This window comes from Euprymna scolopes, chromosome 39 (assembly GCF_053919585.1).
Source record: "Euprymna scolopes isolate OS-2025 chromosome 39, ASM5391958v1, whole genome shotgun sequence".
NCBI classification, from domain to species: domain Eukaryota; kingdom Metazoa; phylum Mollusca; class Cephalopoda; order Sepiida; family Sepiolidae; genus Euprymna; species Euprymna scolopes.
The window spans coordinates 8,438,976-8,463,975 of record NC_136520.1 but is presented as its reverse complement, the minus strand read 5'-3'; positions in this window follow the sequence as shown (position 1 = coordinate 8,463,975).

Below are 25,000 nucleotides of genomic sequence, written 5' to 3'. Positions count from 1 at the left end.
TGTTATTATTATTATTATTATTATTATTATTATTATTATTATTATTATTATTATTATTATTACTGTTGCCTGTATATTGTCGAAATGTACCTGAACTTGATAAGAGGGGATAGTCTCTGGCTGAGAGAATAATTACCCCAAAACGGTAAGAGAAAAGAGGCAACGTCCTGACATTGCTTTTACGAAAAAAAAGAAAAACACACACACATAAGATTTATATATTTTGATTTAATTGACGTTATTTTATGAGAACTCGGTTGAAAAACAACATCAATAGAAGATATAGAAATATGAAGATTTCAAAAGAGAGCTTACCCCTGAAAGTTTATATTGAAATCCCTTGAGATGTTGTGTTTTCCCTGCAGGCTTTCTATATCTAGCTTAAAATTAGAAGCCGAAAATGATCGCAGCCCGTAAATTCCCAATATCGAGCTATGCACAATGTGGCTCTGGGCGAAAATGAATAGGGCATCGTCATAAAATATAGTAGCAAATGTGTAAATGCCATTATCTCTGTAGAAAGAATTTTAAATACACACACAGATCTCTCTCTCTCGCTCTCTTTCTCTCTCTCTATATATATATCATAAATTAGTATTTTAAATACTATGACGTGAAATAGTAAAGTTTCAAATCTAAAATTTTTATTAAATGCATAACAATTCAATAACTATATTTCCTTAACCTATAGGTTTTCCATGTCTACCCGTCTCCTCAGAGGAAAAAATATTAACAAATTATAATGGTTTCTGTCTAATTTGCTAAATAGAATAAACATAGATATACAAAATTAAAAGTTTTAACAGTTTTTAAAACATAGAGTAGAGGCAATTATATATCTGTTCACAATGAAAATAATATTGAACCTATATCCAAATTGCAGGGTATATTGAGCAATTTTCTATTAAGCTGTGATTGTCTTTATAAAATATTACAGCCAATAGGATTTTATCAGACCAATACTCACTGGATTTCCATACCAGTAGATATATTGTATTACGTTATTCTGAAGATTATCGGTTATAAGTGCTTAGAGTGCTTCCAAGGTATTTGAAGATTTCAACAGCGGCCGAATTCAAAGCGCATGTGCCCCCTTTGGCAAGCTAGAAAATAGGCTCTGGACAAAGGCTGGTATCCGGCTAGAGACCAAGGGCAGAATCGAACAAAACCATCGTCCTGCCAGCCCTGCTATACTCAGCAGAAAACTACGCTCTGCATAGAGAACACGTAAGGAGATTGGAAGCCATCCAACAGAGTCACCTGAGAAGGATCATGAAGATCAAATGGAGTGACTTTATACCAAACACGGAAGTTGTCAGGAGAGCAAACCTAAATAGTGTGGAAGCAACCCTTGCTACTATGCAACTACGATGGACCGGGCACATTACTAGAATGGAAGAAAACCGAATTCCAAAGATGATCTTCTACGGGGAACTGGAAAATGGACCCGCAAGGTAGGAGGTCAGAACCTTCGCTACAAAGATGTAACAAAGCGGTAGCTGAAGGCAATGAACATCAACGTCGAGAGTTGGGAGGAACAAGCCAAAGAAAGGAGTGGTTGGCGGAACAGTCTCCACAAAGGAAAGAAAGAAATAGAGAGAAAGATTGGAGAAGCCTTAGAGCTGAGACACTATAGACGACACAACCGCGGCACCCACATATGCAATGCCTGTGACCGGATGTTTCACACAGAAAGAAAACTATGCCAACACTAAAAGATAAAGCACTGAGGCACCGACTACTCATCGTCAAGACTGACGGACTGCATGATGATAATGAGATATATATATATATATATATATATATATATAAATATATATATATATATATATATAATAAATTCCACAGCCAAACAACGTCGCAGCTCACAAGAGCCATGACAGTCAACGAACCGGAAGTCCAAGAATCGAGTTTCGCCCTCATTTGGGCTCATCAGTTAGACAAGAGGCTCGGGTTTCGGATCCTGACTTCGGATGTGTCTATATATATATATATATATATATATATATATATATGTATATATATATATATATATATATATATATATATATATATATATATATAAACTAGCTGGCCACCCAGGAAGTATATATTACGTTATTACGTACACGTGTGTCTTGTATATATATATATATATATATATATATATATATATATATATATATATATACACAACGCTGATGATTCCTGAAAGGATGAAACACAAGTGGCTGTAGGTATTTAATAACTATTGTAATAGATTATTTTAACCCTTTTTAAGAAACTCTATTCTTACTCTTGAGCACTTTTCCGTTGTAATAAAGTCGGTCACTTTAGCTCTTCTAGCAGACCATCCTGTAATTATTAGATCAATGACACACGTTAAAATAATTTTTTTAAAAATAAGTGTTTTAAATTCAACATAATTTCTCGTGGTTAACGTTAGCCGAATTGATTAGGTTGTTGCTAATCACGAAAGATATGACTTCTGTCGCCAGATTCGAATCTATCGACTGGTGTTAATCTTGACACCCTGTACTGATGATTCCCGAAATGAAGAACCATTAGTGTTCGCAGGTAATTAACAATTATTATAGCAAATAATTGTATATATATATATATATATATATATATATATATATATATATATATATATATATATATATATACTATTATATTTATTAATACCTACAACGCTAGTGTTCCATCCTTTCGAGAATAATCAGTTCAGGGTATCACGATTAACGGAATTCGAAAGAGTTGAACCCTGGAAACAGGAGCCATGTCTGGCTTCATTGACAAGGAGCCGAACCTTTCTGCTATCGTCAACCGCGAAAGGTAGAGTTTAAACTTAAACATTAATTCTCGTTAAATGTTTTTAACGTAAGTCCGAGTGATCTAATCATTATATGAAGATCTGCACGTATAAGCCAAGTTGACCGACTTTATTACAACTGAAAGTGCTCAACGATAAGAAACATGTTCCTTAAAGGGGCTTACATTATCATTCATTATAATAATTATAAATAAATATATATATATATATATACATTTACTATAATAATTATTAATATATATGTATAATACCTGTGGTATATATATATATATATATATATATATATATATATATATATATATATATATATGTGTGTGTGTGTGTATACGTCTCTCAACTGGACTAGTGGAGTAAAATGTTGTTCTAATGAATGTCGGTAGAGAGAGTGTATACATGTTTCTATATACGCGACCATGTCAATTATATGACGTGTGTATATACATATCTTTGTCTAATTCACCTTTTTTACTATTCGTAGAATTGATTTCGTATATATATATATTATTCCTTAATTGGAATTTTTTTTTTTTTTTTTTTTTTTTTTTTTTTTTTTTTTTTTTTTATTTAGAGATGAGCATTTTTATGTTAATTTTTATTTTTTTATTTCGGACTACTAGTCTCATCTTTATTAGTTGTTGTTTGTTTGTTTTTATTAGTTCACAACGTTTCGGCCAACTTCCTCTGGCCTTCGTCAGGTGGTAACCGCGACGGATAGGAACTTCGAATCTCCTAACTGCATTCTCAGCCATCACTGCCATCCGTAGTTGTCGTCGTCTCACCACATTTTTGACCAATTACCTCTGGCACGCTTTGGGTGGGATTGAAACCGCTATCTTCAGACAATGTTCATCTGGAACCGTAGAGATTCAACGTCTCTATCAACTGCGCCACGGGCCCCGAAGGGCGATCAAGGTTGGATTCTTTGATCTTATAAATCCACATTTATTCATTATCTGATCTTCCATAGTCGGGTCCGTACCGATTGGTATATATATATATTATTCCTTAATTGGAATTTTTTTTTTTTTTTTTTTTTTTTTTTTTTTTTTTTTTTTTTTTTTTTTTTTTTTTTTATTTAGAGATGAGCATTTTTATGTTAATTTTTATTTTTTTATTTTGGACTACTAGTCTCATCTTTATTAGTTGTTGTTTGTTTGTTTTTATTAGTTCACAACGTTTCGGCCAACTTCCTCTGGCCTTCGTCAGGTGGTAACCGCGACGGATAGGAACTTCGAATCTCCTAACTGCATTCTCAGCCATCACTGCCATCCGTAGTTGTCGTCGTCTCACCACATTTTTGACCAATTACCTCTGGCACGCTTTGGGTGGGATTGAAACCGCTATCTTCAGACAATGTTCATCTGGAACCGTAGAGATTCAACGTCTCTATCAACTGCGCCACGGGCCCCGAAGGGCGATCAAGGTTGGATTCTTTGATCTTATAAATCCACATTTATTCATTATCTGATCTTCCATAGTCGGGTCCGTACCGATTGGTATATATATATATTATTCCTTAATTGGAATTTTTTTTTTTTTTTTTTTTTTTTTATTTAGAGATGAGCATTTTTATGTTAATTTTTATTTTTTTATTTCGGACTACTAGTCTCATCTTTATTAGTTGTTGTTTGTTTGTTTTTATTAGTTCACAACGTTTCGGCCAACTTCCTCTGGCCTTCGTCAGGTGGTAACCGCGACGGATAGGAACTTCGAATCTCCTAACTGCATTCTCAGCCATCACTGCCATCCGTAGTTGTCGTCGTCTCACCACATTTTTGACCAATTACCTCTGGCACGCTTTGGGTGGGATTGAAACCGCTATCTTCAGACAATGTTCATCTGGAACCGTAGAGATTCAACGTCTCTATCAACTGCGCCACGGGCCCCGAAGGGCGATCAAGGTTGGATTCTTTGATCTTATAAATCCACATTTATTCATTATCTGATCTTCCATAGTCGGGTCCGTACCGATTGGTATATATATATATTATTCCTTAATTGGAATTTTTTTTTTTTTTTTTTTTTTTTTTTTTTTTTTTTTTTTTTTTTTTTTTTTTTTATTTAGAGATGAGCATTTTTATGTTAATTTTTATTTTTTTATTTCGGACTACTAGTCTCATCTTTATTAGTTGTTGTTTGTTTGTTTTTATTAGTTCACAACGTTTCGGCCAACTTCCTCTGGCCTTCGTCAGGTGGTAACCGCGACGGATAGGAACTTCGAATCTCCTAACTGCATTCTCAGCCATCACTGCCATCCGTAGTTGTCGTCGTCTCACCACATTTTTGACCAATTAACATAAAAATGCTCATCTCTAAATAAAAAAAAAAAAAAAAAAAAAAAAATTCCAATTAAGGAATAATATATATATATACCAATCGGTACGGACCCGACTATGGAAGATCAGATAATGAATAAATGTGGATTTATAAGATCAAAGAATCCAACCTTGATCGCCCTTCGGGGCCCGTGGCGCAGTTGATAGAGACGTTGAATCTCTACGGTTCCAGATGAACATTGTCTGAAGATAGCGGTTTCAATCCCACCCAAAGCGTGCCAGAGGTAATTGGTCAAAAATGTGGTGAGACGACGACAACTACGGATGGCAGTGATGGCTGAGAATGCAGTTAGGAGATTCGAAGTTCCTATCCGTCGCGGTTACCACCTGACGAAGGCCAGAGGAAGTTGGCCGAAACGTTGTGAACTAATAAAAACAAACAAACAACAACTAATAAAGATGAGACTAGTAGTCCGAAATAAAAAAATAAAAATTAACATAAAAATGCTCATCTCTAAATAAAAAAAAAAAAAAAAAATTCCAATTAAGGAATAATATATATATATACCAATCGGTACGGACCCGACTATGGAAGATCAGATAATGAATAAATGTGGATTTATAAGATCAAAGAATCCAACCTTGATCGCCCTTCGGGGCCCGTGGCGCAGTTGATAGAGACGTTGAATCTCTACGGTTCCAGATGAACATTGTCTGAAGATAGCGGTTTCAATCCCACCCAAAGCGTGCCAGAGGTAATTGGTCAAAAATGTGGTGAGACGACGACAACTACGGATGGCGGTGATGGCTGAGAATGCAGTTAGGAGATTCGAAGTTCCTATCCGTCGCGGTTACCACCTGACGAAGGCCAGAGGAAGTTGGCCGAAACGTTGTGAACTAATAAAAACAAACAAACAACAACTAATAAAGATGAGACTAGTAGTCCGAAATAAAAAAATAAAAATTAACATAAAAATGCTCATCTCTAAATAAAAAAAAAAAAAAAAAAAAAAAAAAAATTCCAATTAAGGAATAATATATATATATACCAATCGGTACGGACCCGACTATGGAAGATCAGATAATGAATAAATGTGGATTTATAAGATCAAAGAATCCAACCTTGATCGCCCTTCGGGGCCCGTGGCGCAGTTGATAGAGACGTTGAATCTCTACGGTTCCAGATGAACATTGTCTGAAGATAGCGGTTTCAATCCCACCCAAAGCGTGCCAGAGGTAATTGGTCAAAAATGTGGTGAGACGACGACAACTACGGATGGCAGTGATGGCTGAGAATGCAGTTAGGAGATTCGAAGTTCCTATCCGTCGCGGTTACCACCTGACGAAGGCCAGAGGAAGTTGGCCGAAACGTTGTGAACTAATAAAAACAAACAAACAACAACTAATAAAGATGAGACTAGTAGTCCGAAATAAAAAAATAAAAATTAACATAAAAATGCTCATCTCTAAATAAAAAAAAAAAAAAAAAAAAAAAAAAAAAAAAAAAAAAAAAAATTCCAATTAAGGAATAATATATATATATACCAATCGGTACGGACCCGACTATGGAAGATCAGATAATGAATAAATGTGGATTTATAAGATCAAAGAATCCAACCTTGATCGCCCTTCGGGGCCCGTGGCGCAGTTGATAGAGACGTTGAATCTCTACGGTTCCAGATGAACATTGTCTGAAGATAGCGGTTTCAATCCCACCCAAAGCGTGCCAGAGGTAATTGGTCAAAAATGTGGTGAGACGACGACAACTACGGATGGCAGTGATGGCTGAGAATGCAGTTAGGAGATTCGAAGTTCCTATCCGTCGCGGTTACCACCTGACGAAGGCCAGAGGAAGTTGGCCGAAACGTTGTGAACTAATAAAAACAAACAAACAACAACTAATAAAGATGAGACTAGTAGTCCGAAATAAAAAAATAAAAATTAACAATTGATTTCGTGTATAACACTTACGACAATGTTGATATATCAACAGACACAGTTTAACAACGGACACGTAAAAGTTATAACAGAAAATGATACTAACTGAGATTTTATATCAGGCCACTCGGAGAAACATACCTGCTTCATCTATAGTCTTCGGAAAAGCTGCAATGTAGATTTGCACAACTGAAAGTCTTGCGATAATTACAGCAGATTTATTTCTCGAATGCCTCCACCCCCATTAGAAAACCGTAACGATGGTTCGAGACTATCTTCATTTCTGATTCCCTCTACTGGGAGCCATAACGATCTGAAGACCGTCTCTGTTCTCCTCTTGACTCTATCTCGTATGCTCTCTCTCTCCCCCGACTCTTGACTAAAAAATCACCCGTGTGTTTCCAGATATACCTAAACGCCACGTCATCTATAGTGACCTTTACGAAAGACTACGTCAGTCTAAAGAGGTCAAACCTTTTTGTAAATTATTGCTTGTTTTCTAACATGTTTCTCGTTAAAACATCTGAAATAAATAATTTTATCGGTAAATATTTATTTCGCTGCCATTCTAGTTTTAGCAATTAAACTACGATTATAATAATCATCGACCAGTACATCTTTTGGCGTTGTAATACCAATATCTAACAAACACAATTAATCAACAGAGAACCACGTCACTCTGTATTAAACCATAAAAGATATCAACAGATACATACACCCAAGCGTCTGAACAATAAGAATATTTTGTTCTCCTAGTCTAGGGGTAGTCAAACTACCGCCCGCGACGTGAGTTTATTCGGCACGCTAACTGTATTTGAATTTGCTTGATAAATTTATGGAACGTAAAACTTTGCGATAAAATTTCAATTTAATTGTTATGTTTAGAATACTAGCAGATGTTCATGATTGCCGATACCTCCTGATTGCTTTGTTTTTTTGTTTGTTTATTGGGAATTTCATTTATCCAAGCGCTCCCTTACCTTTGGTGAGTCGTAGCTACACCTGTGATCCTTAAATCATCTGCTTTTCTTATGTTTCAACGGGATTTTTGATTACGTTGCTAATTCTACGTCTTTTACATTTTCAGATTCCATTTATTTTACCCTTCTTATCGCTACTATAAAAAGTTTAATAAATCTCTCTTTTTTTGTAATTGTCTGTATTTTTGAGATGAGTTGTTTTCATTGATTGAGATTGTCGGACTGACTTCCTCATCTTGCTTGTTATTGTCACAACGTTTCGGCCGTTTTGCCCTCCGGCCTTCGTCAGGTGAACGGTTTGTTAGTCCTAGTGACATATGGCCGAGTGGTCCTAGACGTTGTATCAAAGTTTACAGTTACCCAAAGGTGCTGAGTTCAATCCTGAACGAAGGCAGTGAAAAAGTAACATTGAAAAACAGTGAATCAGCAACTATGTCCCAAAGCCTAGCTGGAGTCCGAACACGGTACCCCCGTAATAATAATAAAGGGTTGGGTTCGAGACTCCTAACAAACCGTTCACCTGACGAAGGCCGGACGGCAAAACGGCCGAAACGTTGTGACAATAACAACCAAGATGAGGAAGTCAGTCCGACAATCTCAATCAATCTTTTTTTTTTTTTTTTTTTTTTTTTTTGCTGTTTAGTTTGTAAGATTCGAATATTTGCTGTTGTCGCTTTTTTGATAACATTTTAGTAAATAAACATGTTTGTTGTTTTTTGTTTTTGTAGTATTGCACGACTAGGTGTGTCAGAAATTTCGTGAAAATAGTGAATAATTCTACCCCATCTTTCCAAGCTTATAACTCCTCGAAAAATGTAATTCAAGCCCTAATATTTTTTCAATTAAATCAGCAAGGACCAAGGTTTCATTTAAAAAAAACACAAAACAACGTGGGTTTTTTACAAAGGTTTTAAACTTCGGATTTACAGGTATATTTCTAAAAAAAACAGTCCTTTTTTGTTTTAAATTTGAATATATTATTTATTGACCTTTTCTCTTCAATTTGTGATATATAAGACTTTGGTACATAAATTAATTATTTACTTTTTAATAGACATTTCAAAATGGGAGGCGTGAATTATTCGACCCCCTGTCTTTTCAAGCTTATAACTCCTTGAAAAATGTAAATCAAGCCCTAATTTGTTTTTTAATTAAAGGAGCAAGTACCATTAAAGAAAAAGAAAAACAAATAACGGGGTTAAAACAAAGGTTTTAAACTTCAAACTTTACAGGTAAAATTCTAAAAAACACTACGTTTTTTTTTTTTGCTTTAAATTTGAATATATTATTTATTGACCTTTTCTCTTCAATTTTTGAGTAAATTAATTATTTACTTTTCGGTGAGTAAATTAATTATTTACTTTTTAATAGACACTTGAAAATGGATGGGCGTGAATTAAAAAAAAACGTTTGTCTAAAATATTATATTCGGTTTATTGGAAGGAACATAAAATTTCACATTGACTGAAAATATCCTAAAAATAGAATCAATAGAAAAATTTTGATAGATTTTTAAAATTTAAAAATATAAAAATATTGAATTCGGAAAATTCATTAGTGTTTTTTAAAAAAATATGCATTTCTATTACTTTTAAACCAACTTTAATAGTTTATTTTGTAAGTATAATCCATAAAGAAAATAAACAACCCTCTTTTAAAAAGAGAAATTACGAGTTTTTTATATTTTGTTCGCAGTTTTGTGTTAGGGGTGTCCAAAATTCCTACAAAAATTCTGATACACCTATTGCACCACTCACGATAAACGTGGAATCATCAACAATTACACCCAATGGTATGTTTGGCAGCTTCAACTCCCCTCTACTTCCGCCTATTCTAAGCCAGCCTAGCCAGTGAACCTCAAGAAGTATGCATAGCTTTCCTTTCCCTTTTCACTGTTCTCCGCCAAGTTGCTCTCAGCCAATGTCCTAGTCTGATTTTAGGTTTAAGTCGTGTTAAGGTCCTCCTCCATCCTTCTGTTAACGTCCTCTTGGCTTTGGCCACCAGCATACATACGATCTTCACTTGACTCAGAAGCCCCCCCCCACGCTGAAGTAGGGGTTCTCTTTGTTACCGTTTCTGTTCCATAGTTGTTTTACGAGAAAGGGCGTGAGCTCCTAGCTCAACCCCCAACTTGGAGGACCGGGTACCACTCTTTGTCTGGTTTCTATCAGTCGACCTTTCTGGCAAGAGTAGCTCCGCCAGGAGTTTTCACTCCCGTCAGCATAGCTCTAGGGATCTTCTCTAAGTTGCTCTCAGCCAATGTCCTGGTCTGAGTTTAGATTGAAGTAGTGTTAAGGTCCTCCCCCATCCTGCTGTTAACGTCCTCTCGCCTTTGGCCACCAGCATTCATACGATCTTCACTTGACTCAGAAGGCTGAAGTAGGGGTTCTCTTTGTTGCTGTTTCTGTAACATAGTTGTTTTACGAGAAAGGGGCGTTATCTCCTAGCTCAACCCCCAACTTGGAGGACCAGGCATCACTCTATGTCTGGTTTCTATTTGTCGACCTTTCTGGCAAGAGTAGCCCCGCCAGGAGTTTTCACTCCCGTCAGCATACCTCTAGGGATCATTGGCACACTTTCGCTCCTTCAGCGCGACAAGATGGTAATCCAAGAATGAGATGATAAACATGGGATGCTAAACTAAGTTCTTTCTCTTCTTTCTCAGAGCTTCGGTTGCAACTAGTAAATTTAATCATTCTGCAGTAAAAAAAAAGGGTTGGTGACCGCTGTCCTAGCCCTACTGAGTACGTACTTTCGTTAATGGCCTACCTTGTTAAGAGGAAAAAGGTGATGATTCTACGTAAATAAATATATTAAAAAAAAACAGACGGTAAAACATGTTATAAGTTCCTGAATAGTGGCTCTTGCCAATGACCGATTTAAAGGACAACATATTAGTATACTAAAGGTTTGACCACATCAGCCACTTGAAAGCGAAAAAATTAACATAAGACATGTTTTATTCGAGAGTAAAAAAAACTGTGAATCGAGTCTAAGTGTATAGCTGGCATCATTAATATCTGGCTGAAAAATACCTGTACTCGATAACGAAGAAATAGTTTCCGCAGATCTCCCGGGTAGGCACAATAATTACCCTCAAAGTCTATTAAAAAAGGAACAACGGCCATACATTGTTTTTTTTTTAAGAAATAGATCACAGGATACATCTATCAAGATTAAATTGACGGTATATCATGAGAGCCTGGTAAAGAAACGTCAATGCAAGATAAGGAAACATGAAGATCCAAAAACGAGGTAATATGTGAAGATAATATTCTAAACCTACGAGATGCAGAGATAAAGAAAATAGGTTTCACTGCAGGCTCACTATTTCAACATTTTATCCATTTAGAATTAGAAGCCAAAATGTGATCGAATCTAGTAAATTCCCCGTAGAGATAATCGAGCTACAGGCAATGTGGCTAGGGGCTTAAACGAACATCGCATGATGGTATAATATGATACCAAACGTGTGGCAGTGTAGTAATCTCTGTAATATATATATATATATATATATATATATATATATATATATATATTTATATATATACGTATATAGTGTAATATAATATTATATAATATAAAATATATTTATACATAATATATATATAATATAATATATATAATATATGATATGCATATAATATATATATATATAATATTTATAGGGTATATATATATAAACATATATATATACATATATATATATATACTATTTCTCACAGAGATAACTACATTGTTACACGTTTGCTATTATATTATATCATCATGCGATATTTGTTTCGGTTCAGAAGCACATGGCATATAGCTCGATTATATATATATATATATATATATAAATATATATATATATATATATATAAATATATATAGATTTTCACAATGCGAGGAATGAAATATAGTCGTTGTTGGTAAGAGAAGACGAGAACAAGTGGCGATTTACAAATCAATAAGTACATACATATATTTTATATATACATATATTTATTCAGTTGTATTAGGTGAAATGTCTTACTTGTTATGTCTGCGACAATGTCCAGAATTTATTTCGAAAAAAATGCCATTTTTAAATGGTGGGCGTAACAGATCGATTACTTCCGCTCCATCATCTAGCATGCGTTGAATCTACTACATACCTATCCCACACAATGCTTCAAGCAAACTATATATATAAATATATATAATACATAATATATATATAATATCTATATATAATATATATAATATCTATATATAATATCTATATATAATATATATAATATACATAATTTCTATATATAATATATATATGCATAAGATATATAATATATATAATATATGTATATAATATATATATAATATATATCATATATATAATATATATAATATATATAATATATACCATATATATAATATATATAATATTTATCTAATATATATAATATATTTAAAATACATATATAATATGTATAAAATATATATATATAGTATATATATAATATTATTTAATATAATAATTATCAAACACCTATAGACACTAGCGTTTTATCATTTCGGGAATCATCAGTGCAGGGCGTCACGATTAACCTCCTTCGAGAGATTCGAACCCCAGCAAGGACTGACCCATTCAGCTACCGTCAAGCGTGAGGGATCAGTTGAAATTTAAACATTAATTTTTATTAAATGCTTTTAGTCAGAGTGATCTAATCATTATATGACGATCTGCGCATATGAGCAAAGTTGTCCGACTTTATTACAACTGAAAGTGTTCAAAGATAAGAAATAAGTTTCTTAAAGGGGCTGACATTATTATTTATTTTTATACAGACTAATGTTTCATACTTCCGGGAATCATCAGTGCAGGGTGTCATGGTTAAACCCAGTCGAAAGATTCGAACCCTAGCAACAGCAACTTATCCTTGAGTGGCCTCTTGGCCTTGATAATGTGTTGATACCTATGAAAAAAAAAGTGAACAGCAACTTATCCTTGGGTGGCCTCTTGGCCTTGATAATGTGTTGATACCTATGAAACAAAAAAGTGAACAGCAACTTATCCTTGGGTGGCCTCTTGGCCTTGATAATGTGTTGATACCTATGAAAAAAATAAGTGAACAGCAACTTATCCTTGGGTGGCCTCTTGGCCTTGATAATGTGTTGATACCTATGAAAACAAAAAGTGAACAGCAACTTATCCTTGGGTGGCCTCTTGGCCTTGATAATGTGTTGATACCTATGAAAAAAAAAGTGAACAGCAACTTATCGTTGGGTGGCCTCTTGGCCTGGATAATGTGTTGATACCTATGAAAAAAAAAGTGAACAGCAACTTATCCTTGGGTGGCCTCTTGGCCTTGATAATGTGTTGATACCTATGAAAAAAAAAAGTGAACAGCAACTTATCCTTGGGTGGCCTCTTGACCTTGATAATGTGTTGATACCTATGAAAAAAAAAGTGAACAGCAACTTATCCTTGGGTGGCCTCTTGGCCTTGATAATGTGTTGATACCTATGAAAACAAAAAGTGAACAGCAACTTATCCTTGGGTGGCCTCTTGGCCTTGATAATGTGTTGATACCTATGAAAAAAAAAAAAAAAAAGAAAAAGTCCAATGTGAACAAGTTCTAATTGAATCGTCCCCCTAAGTAATCCAAGTTACAAAATTCCCACTGTTTACTATGCTAAAATCACAATGACTAATGTATACCTATTAACCCTTATCGTCGAGTGGCCTCTGGGCCTTGATAAGTGGTGACATCCATGTAAAAAAAAAAAAAAAAAAAAAAAAACAGAAATCATGTCTGGCTTCATTAGCAAGGACCGGCCCATTCGGCTACCGTCAACCGTAATAGATACAGTTGAAATTTAAACATTCATACTATAATAATTTAATACCTACATATATTTTCATCCAATACATAATAATGATTCCAAAAATTAGTATAAATATGATTTACGTACCATCCGCAATAAGAACTTTCAGCGACTCAGTCTCGGTCATTATTTTGTTCTCCAGCTGCGCAACTGTCTTGTTTACGGACGGATAGGGACGAGAGGTAAAACGAAATTAAGCGGCTTGGAGCTATAAAGGTTTTTTTTTTAAATTTTATTTTAAGCATTTAAGACGTTATTTTAAGCGTTTTTTTTTTTTATTTTAAGCATTTAAGCCGTTGTGCTTTATTCGACTAAGCTTGAAAAGTTTTGTTATTTTTAATTTTCAAATCTAAGCAGATATTTACCGACTAAACACCGATTAGAATGTGGTCTAAATGTCCTATATCTAAAATTTCAACTCTGTATACCAAATATTAAGAAAGGAGTTTGTAAAAGAATAATCACATACACACCGACAAAGACTACGGCATAGCTGGAAATGTTTTCTCAATTATAAAATAACTTCTCTCTGATAGATAAATAAGAGTAGTGTTAAATGGACAGGAATCAGAAGCTCACAGTATTAATGCTTGAGTCCCTCAGGGATCACTCATGGAAAGAACTCTCTTCCTGGTCTACATCAATGATCTTCCAAATCACGTCCTAAGAAAATTCGTAAACGTTTATGATAGGGACACTACAATGTATAGCAACACGTCAAAGCTCATAAACGACCAATTTCTCGCTGATTCTCTCTCCTTTGCTCTTGATCACGTGTTGCAATGGGGAAAGAGGTGGCTGGTTCATTTTAATGCATCTAAAACCAAGCTTCTATCTTTCCTTTATCAACGTTATGATCCCCATCTAGCATCAATCGAAATGAATGGCACTCGTCCCGGGGAGTCATTATGCTTTGGCAAGCTCCAAGGATTGACTTTCATTCCTTATCTGAGATGGAACGTGTGCATCAAATCCGTTGCCAAGACTGCTGGAAAAATTGTGGGATCCTTCCACTGCTCCAGTAGATATCTCACTGCTGATGCAATTCTCGACCTGTATAAGTTCCAGGTACATCCAGGGACGGAGTGCCGTTACCACATCTGGGAAGGAGCTTCTAGAAGCAGCTTATCTTAACTTGACAAAGTTCAAAATAGACTTTCAACCTAAGTGGGGGATTCCCATTTCTTTTCCTGCAATCTCTTTCCCATAGAAGTGACGTTGCAAGTCTGTCTCTTGGCAAGTGCTTGTCTAAGCTCCAATATATCGTTTCCCTGTCCTAACTTTCCGCCAAAAAACACTTATCTCGCTGTAAACACTATAAATAATTTCCCTTACTTTTCATGGTCCTGGATATGACCTTAAACTATGTCCAGTGGTGAGGCCCCAGCTTGCAGGTTTTTGGAGAGTGTGGAGCCACCTTTTTATTGCCATTGCTCCCAGGTCCACTCTGACCCGGAGTGGTAGTACCTGTAAGGTCTCAACTATGGGTGATATAGAAACCGACTTGAAAACAACAAATATATTCTATTAAAAACATTTTTTTTCAAAATTTTTGGATTCGGCATTAAATTACCTGAAAAAGGTTGATATGCCGTAAAGCAAAAACTACCAACCAAAATAAAAGAGTTATGTCGTAAAACAAAAGCGACTAACCCTACTCTTTGTCTGTGACTAAACCTTTACGTAGTTTCCATGAACAAAGCTTTTTTTTTCCTAGAGCTGAACACCTGTGGAACTCTGTAACGTTTTCCTCTTTTCCAGGCTGAGTACAATGTGGCTGTCTTCGAGTCCAACATAAACAAATTCTTGATGAGCTATCCGCTTAATTAATCATAATTTACCAAATTTCTACTACTAACGATTATTACATGTTCGCTTTCACCACTGTACAGTAATTAACCCTTTTTCTCGAGTAGTCAACGGGCCTTTATTGGTTTTGAGTTCTTTTGTAGAAAAAAAAAACACATGAACAATCGCTCTATTTCCGTATGACGCAGAATTTATTTAATAAAAGCAAAACAATGAAAGATATGGACAGAAAGATAATAAAACAATGGAAATAAATAGACAAGAGTGATGCCAATGGTTATGCGTGAAAGAAAGACGAAGGATGGGGACTATCAAGTGTATCATAGCATAAAAGAAGAGGAACATATTATCTTTCTTAATTTCCTTCAGTGTACGTGTTAGTTGTCGCTGGCCCGCAGGACAGTACTCAACCCATTAAACTAGGAGAATTGCTTATTCCTTTAATTGTGACTCTTTAGACTACTTTTCTCATCTTGAGTTTCATTTTTACAAAGTTTCAATCGATGCAGCCTCCGACCTTCTTCAGTACTTTGAAAAATCAATTTTGAAAAGTGACCTTCTCCTGATGGTTGAATATTCAGTACTCAGCGTGGAAGGCCGACAATTGCGAATTAATCAAGGCTTTCATACATAACATGCTACCATCCTGAATTAAATAAGGGGTTCTGTTCGAAATACCGTCCAAATTCCCGAGTTAAACAAGATACACTTGAAGAAGCTCGAAGGCTCCATCGATCGAAACGTTGGGAAAATCACATTCGAGATAAATTCAAATAATACGACAAAGAAAATTGTCTCCAGATTTGCATCAAAAACTGTAAGGAAAAGCTTATATTGAGTTGAATGATAAAATTGACACTATAGAAGAGAGAGTATGATTCCATTTCCGTTTGATGAAAAGCGATTTCCTCTTTTTTGTTGTTGCAGACTATAAACTAGTTGGGCAGTTGCGTACAAATCCCAAGAGCGATAGCAGCTTTCTATCTATCATGTCTGAAAGTGACACAAAGTTCATCGAATGAGATCGGAGATGCGCCGCTGTACGCTCTACCGAGGACCATAGCCAGTACCCTAAATGCATCGCCGAGTTGCAACGCTAACAAATTTCCTGCCACGATTACGGTCTTTGGTGTGGTTTCACGTGAGAGCCACGTCACACCACCTCACATCTTCGAAGTTGGCTTGAAAGTCAACACCATAGTGTAACTGGATGTGCAATCGGATTGCACCAAAATATAGACATGCTCTTCAGTGTGGTGATATTCTTGTGCAATCAAGTGGCCGCTGGCAGACATTAGGTGTGGGGGCAATACTCAGCACCGGCACACAAGTCCAAAGAGGCCAAGACTTTGCTTCAGGAGTACTACGACTTGTGCCTTCTCTATCACTGGCCTCCTCCTCCTCCACCGACCTGGATCTGCTGGACTACTTCTGTTGATCATACGTCGAGAACGTAAACATGACTTCCCACGGAACCAAAGCCAGCCTGATCGCCAACATCTGCCGAGTATTCGCTGAGCGCTTGCCGGCGTTTATGGAAAAGGCAGGTTTCCAGTTCCGGACCCGTACCAAGGCGGCGATTGTGGCTGAATATGGCTACATTGAATTGATGCCACCTCTAGTACATAATCAATTATGTTTTATGAAGCTATAATGTTGTAGTCTAGTTTTGTAAACTGAACAGAAAAAAAATATCACATAATATAAATTATGTCTTCGGTGCATTTCTAGTGGCTTCGGGACAAGATCAAAGTGTAGTATCTGTCTTCAGATGCTGCACTTCTATTTCTTGTTCTCTTTCGGTGGAGGAGAATCCTTCACGACTGAGACAATTTTTATTTTTGTACCTTTTCTCCACGTTAAAAAACGACCCTGGTGTCTAACTCTGCCCCGTGGGGAGGCATAGTAAATAGGTACTCATCAGATAAATTCCTTGAAACACAAGAAAAAAAATATTTTGAACAACTTACATGGATCAAAAAGCCAACATTCACCATCAACATACGAGGGTCCTTCAATGTACAGGCATTGCACATTGTCGTAGACTATTGAAAATTTAGTATGTTATTGCTATGTATAATATAATATGCCTGACCAAATTTGATGATTTCAGGTTCAAATGTTTCTATATGGAAAAGGGTCCTGCTTCATTTTTTTTTTTACAAAGCGCAGTGATGAGTCTGAAACATGTGGCCGGTGTTGGTATTCTTTTGTAATATTATATACATTGTTGCACGGATTAGGTTTGCTTGCTTTTTATACCTGGAGTGAAGATCACAGTTGCATATATTCTCTCTTGATAGAAGAATCGAAGATTTCCTTAAAAAAAAACAGCATCGACCAAATCTCGAATGATAACGTTGAAATACACGAAAGAAAGAAAGAAAATAAACGTCCGGCGAATAAACCAACCAAAACCTGAATGAATGTATTGTATCGAGAGATAGGATTTGCTTACCGTTAAAAAGCCTCCATGTCTATCCGCCATTTTACTTTAAACGTCTCGCAGTAGGAAATGATAATGACAAGCAATCAATACTATATGGGCGATCCTCTGTATTAAATAATAAAATAAATACAGATATAACAAATAAAATATCCTCCATTTTTACTCGTTGGACATATATATATATATATATATATATATATATATATGTATGTGTGTGTGTGTGTGTGTGCGTATTTGTGTGTTTGTGTGTGGGTGTGCTTGTATATATATATATATATATATATATATATTCAAAATGGCGTAATGTTAACATTCTATACGGTATTTACAGCGTCTTTTCCAATGTTCGGATTTTAATCATGTAAAAACACACTTTATTTCCTTTTGACGGATTGAATTTTGCTATTTCTTTGATTTGATGAGTTAAGGGCAAAATAAATTCATAAATTGATATAAAAACTAAGTGATTGATTTTGTATTACGAAGCAAATGCCGTCAAGAAGTGTAAATGTCAACTGAAGTAAATGAATAAATGGTCAACATCAACTTTGGAACATAGACTTTTACGATTCATTTACAGTGTGTGTGTGTCTGTGTGTGTGTGGGTGTGTGTGTGTGTGTGTGTGTGTGTGTAATATAATATCTTTAAAAAATCCAGAATTATTTCTGCTTAGTTGGTAATTTGTTACATTTAAAAAGGAAAATGATCACAACATTGTTTCGTTTGCAGCTAACAGGTTAACAAAATTATGTCTTTGCTGCATATGTAGTGGCTTACTTATCGGATAATTTCCTTAACACACAGTAAATAAACATTATTCTGAACAGCTTACATGGTTCAAATAACCGGCATGCACCACCAACATACGAGGTGCCTTCAATGAGTTTCCAGATTTTTTGTACATACATTTTTTGTACAGACGTTTAAAATTGTGGTAAACTCTTGAAAATTTAGTATGTTATTGCTATGCATAATAACACATGTCTGAGCAATTTTTATGAATCAGGTTCGAAAGCACAGCTACAGCAGGAATTGGAATACATCCTAATTAAACCTCCTTGTCAGAACTGGTGAATTTCAAAAATGCAATCCGAACGGGAAGACATTTTAGAAGAACGATATGCAAGACAATTCTGTTTTAAACTTGGGAAAATGCCAAAGATACCTATGTAATACTTCAGACTGCTTTTGGATAATCTTGCATAAATAAAGCATCAGTTTTTGAGTGGGATAATAGTTCCAAAGAAGGCAGGGAATCTGTGATTGATTATGAGAGTTGTTGGAAGGGTAAGGAAGTCAGAACACCAGAGTTGATTGGGCAAATAAAGACGTTCATTTATAAGTAATGTCGCGAGTCTATGCAGATAATAAGTGTGCAGTTTGATAAACTGAAAATTTGCGCAAAGGTTATCTTAATGGAGCTGTCCACACCTCCATCTTTGCCACAGACTATTTGACCAAGATGGGCATCAAGACAGTTCCTCATCCTCCCTATTCTTCAGATCTTGCTCCCTGTGACTGATGGCTATTCTTTAAGCTCAGAAAAAAACGTTAGAGACTGAGGTAAAAGACAATTGAAGAGGGTGTGACGACTTCCATGGGCTTTCCAGAAGTTGTCGTCGGTACAACAAGCTGGAGGATGAATTACTTTGATTGGAATTCATTATTGAAATGGGTATTATTTATTTTTTACGGACTATTATACTCATCTTGCTTAGATGTTGTTTCACGACGTTTCGGCCAACTATTCCTCCGGCCTTCGGCAGCTGGTAATCGCGACGGGATAGGAACTCCGAATACTTTTACTCCATTCTCCATATCGTTGTTGACTCACCACGTTTTTTGGCCTCTGGCTTACTGGACAATAAATAAATAAATAATGACCCTGCTAATTAAGTACCTGATAGTATCCCCCTACTTCAAAGTGGCACTGTGCCATTTTTGGAGTGAAAATTGAATTTAAAAAAAAATATTAAAAGATCCAAATTGGGGGCAAAGTTTTTTTAAAAAATTCGCCTCTATAGTCTCTACCAAATTACTCAACCAATTTTTGGTCTAAACATTTGAAATTTTACACAAAGTGTGTCCCTCATAGGGCAAGCTTTTTAATAGTTTCTTTTTTACCGAAAATTTGGTTGCCAAAGGGTCAACACACAAAATATTTTACCTTTGCGGTCTCTAAAAACTATTAAGCCAATTTGGGGTCTAAACATTTGAAATTATACATAAAGGGCATTCAGACATGCAACAAGCTTCTCATCAGTTTTTAGGCGCAATTTTGGTTGCCAATGGGTCAAAGTTGAAAAAGGTGACTATTGCTTACTCTACCAAACTCCTCCGCCAAATATGAGCCTAAACACTTGGAATTTTAGATGTAGATTAAATGAGTCAAACATTTTAATACATTATATATATATATATATATATATATATATATATATATATATATATATATATGCACATAAATTTATGAACAGTACATAGGGTCCGAGCAAAACTTGGCTGAAGTGAACTGATAGTTGCGAATATAGGTGTTTGCCAATATTTTTGATTTGTTACATACATATAACAAAACACTTTTCCACTATACAAAACAGTATACGGTTTCATCACAAAATGCATAAAGAATATACATGCAGATTCTGTCATATTTTTTAGTTTTTTTAGGTGAGAATTGTTTATTCTAATTATCTATATTGTTCGAAATGTTTTTCTCAGCTTGAGTGTGATTTTTACAACGTTATGGTCGATGTGACCTCCGACCTTCTTCAGGTGTATCTTGTCGAACAGGGGAATTTTTCTCTCAAACTCAGTAATTTGGGTGAAATTCGAACGGAATGCTCTATTTACCTCACGGGAAGTAGCATGCTCTCGTTCTGTCAGCCATGACTGGATAGATACCCTAATTCGCACTTGTATTTTTACGGTTAGCTACACTAAGAATTAAACCTATAATCTTCTGACCAAATTCACGAGTTTAAACATAAACATTATCGAGTGAGACAAGATACACACGAAGAAGGTTCAAGGCTACATCGACCGAAACGTTATGAAGATGATACTAAAGATTAGAACAGTAGTCCAATAATCTAAATAATAACAACAACCGATCATTGTTTACAAAATCACGAAACTGTCTACAGATTAGTATCGTCAGGGAAACAAGAAACAGGAAAAGAATTCCAAAATCTAGCTGGCCAAGGGAAGACATTGTTAAGGTATAAGTATTTCTGTTGTATAGTTATAGTGGACCAACATAGCATACAGAGATATGTACTTGTGTACGTGTCACTAAATGTCTACGGTGGTTCTTCACAATCTGAACCCTAATTATGTTAAAATGCTATGATCGCCTAAATTTTCATATGAGGGTGTGTTTCATACCTTATTTTCATACGTCATTGATCTGGAAGTCTACCTTGTTCTTGGAGGGGAGGATGGAACCTGTTTGAACGAATATGCATTAACTTCCAATACAGTGGTTTTATTTTATATAGTTTTTATTCACTTTCGAGGTGTCGATCGCAGAAGCATCGAAAGTGAATATCTTTACTTGAGTGGTTAATTCTAGGTCTCCATACTGAGACACGTCAGCTCCTTTCACGGTGAATGGAGGATGACTTGTTAAGCCGTCCGCCCTGCTCAACGTCCAAATTCCAACTCCAATTATTCTTCTGGGCTAACTAGAACCACGTAACATACACATACGTCCGCCAGCTATCAAATGCTTCCGGTGTCTTGTCTGAGATATATCTTGATCTCTTTTGGCAGTTTTTATCAACACATCTACAAACTCATCTCTTGTTTATCTCTCCAGTTAGATAGATAAATAGAGATGAATAGATACAGAAATAGATAAGTAGACCGAGAGATATATCGATAATACACATAGATAAATAGATAGATGGACAGACAGATAAATAACTTATAGATACTTTCTTGTGTTCGACCTACTACATAACATTTCGGCATCTAGGGATCTCAACATCTAAGAAATCCAAATAATATAAACTGTAGCATTATGCATTCATCTAATGCAAAAATTTGTCCATTAATTAATTCTAACACGCAGGTTAATCCATAATTTAAATTTGTATTTTGACCCAAGGGTAGCGGGACAGGACTACTGTCAAAAAAAGTAAGACGCTTCCTTCCCTCCGCTTGTCTTTGCGAGGCTCTTCCATTTAACCCCATCAGATCAGGTAACGTGAGAGAATGGAAAGCAGGTGACTGATGTAAAACAGAAGAAATGAGAAATAATGTTCATGAGCGAAGATAGCTCTGGGTACAATTGTCAGGACTATAACCCAGTATGGGCACTGTTCGGACAGAAAGAAACTGCAACCTACTGTCTGTACAAATATAAAGAAGTATACATCAATACATCAAACCATTTATTCAGGAAGCAGTTCACATTATGACTTCTTTAGGGGATTACGAAACGATTTAAATATCTGTAGGATCACTGGAGAGGATTGGGTGTGATTAAAATTCATATTTCACAGTAAAACGTAACGCATTGTACAATCAAGCACTGTGTATAAACCCTATTTCTGTTGTCTAAAATCCTGAGAATGAAAACAATTCCAAGAATTTCCGTGAACAGAAAGGCCACGCATGTTATGGTGTTAAAAGTGTACCAAAATAAAATAATTTTTTAAAATATAATCTTTAATTAACACACGCAAAAATACTTTCAACACAAACGGGAAACAAAAGTAAAACATATTTTTAATTAAGCTTAAATATAAACAGACAATAATAATAATAATAATAATAATAATAATAATAATAATAATAATAATAATAATAACAACAATAATAATAATGATAATAATAATTATAATAATAATAATGATAATAATAATGATAATAATAATTATAATAATAACAATAATAATAACAATAATAATAACAATAATAATAATGATAATAATAATGATAATAATAATAATGATAATAATAGTTATAATAACAATAATAATAATGATATTAATAATAATAATAATAACAATAATAATAACAATAATAATAATGATAATAATAATAATAATAAAAATAATAACAATAATAATAATAATAATGGTAATAATAATAATAATGATAATAATAATAATAATAATAATAATAATAATAATAATAATAATAATAATAAAATCCTATGGTACATGAATATACAAATTAATATATCCATTAAAACAAAGATAACGGATGCCATAATAGTTAACAGGCAGGAAATGTCTTGCCAGATTATAGATTTTGCTGTTTTAGCAGAGCATAAAGGGGAGACATTGTTATGGTATAAGTATTTCTGTTGTATAATTATAGTGGACCAACATGGCATACAGAGATGTGTACTTGTGCACGCGTCACTAAATGTCTACGGTGGTTCTTCACAATCTGAACCCTAATTTATGTTTCAATGCTATGATCATCTAAATTTTCATATGCGGGTGTGTGCCATACATATATTTTCGACATACCTTATTTTCATGCGTCATTGATCTGGAATTCTACCTTGTTCTTGGAGGGGAGGATGGAGACTGAAAAGCAGATCATATACACAAGAGTAGTCAAAAAACTTAAAGGGGTATAGAAAACAATAAAAACGCCAATAATATCAGAACACCTGAATCAGAACACCTTGCTCGTTAAGGATTACCATGATAGACAGTTGGCAGCTGATCGTGATCAAGCTTCTCTCCGACAACCAGCAAAATATAACGGAAAGACTGAGGGTAGAAGAAACAGAGGACGACAACGAGAAACATACGTTGAAAGTCTGAACACCAAAAATAATTAGCAACAATTAATTCATGAATGCCTCGAGGAGGCAGGTGGATAAGGAAATATAGCCGTCAATGCCTGTATCTAGCAGGACACCACTTAAATGAACGTTCAAGTCTTTCGAAAACATGCTTTACAGTCGAGAAGTATTACCCATCGCTGGACGATAGAAATTCAGTTTTCAATGGTAAATATTTAATTAATTTGAATTTCTAAATTGTCTCTCAGATGACGAATGGGTCCAGTTAATATACTTTTATTATCTATGCGTTTTGAGGATTTATTACGCCAAGAGTACACTTTCCTTTCTTTGATCTTTAGTCCCTACCTCTCACCTTCGCAGCTGTTTGTGTAATCACTCTTTAAATTACACCTAATATTGGGTATACTCCTTTAGGGCTACCTAAACGTGTATATAAAAACAATGTAAAAATCGAGAATTTCTACAAAGGGTAAAAATTAAAAAACAAAATGGAAAATTCCGTTGGAAGTTTAATGTTTGAAATTAGTACGTTTTAGGATGTTACGTCGCACACATAATAGAATAAAGAATATAATGGTTTGGGAGTGGGCAGACGTGTATTTCGAGTTCTCTTTAACTAATTTTATTAGAAGGGAGTATTCAGTCGTCGATATACTTACTGTATATTACAATACAAACCAGTGCTGAAACGCTTCATCAAATTCGTGAATCGGAAAAATGGGTCTTTTTTTTATCGGAATGCGTAAAACAGTCGAGTCTCAGTCGAAAAAAACTGAACGTAATTTTCTGATTTAAAAAAACAAACAATTATTTTACTTTTTTCCTATATCTCTTGGACGAGATTTGACTTAGAAGTTATCAGACGCGCGTTTTAACTTCTTTTATCAAATTGAATTAGAATAGGAAGGTGAAGTTCAATTCGATGTACTTGCTGAATACCTACTGACATATAACACCTTTTCTGAAATACTGAGAATGTACAAAATTCAGAGAATTTCCGCGGACAGAAAGGTCACACATATAATGTGGTTCAAAGTGTACAAAAATGAAATAAAATTTTTTATATAATATTTATTTAACAGACGCAAAAATACCTTTAACACAAACGAAAAACA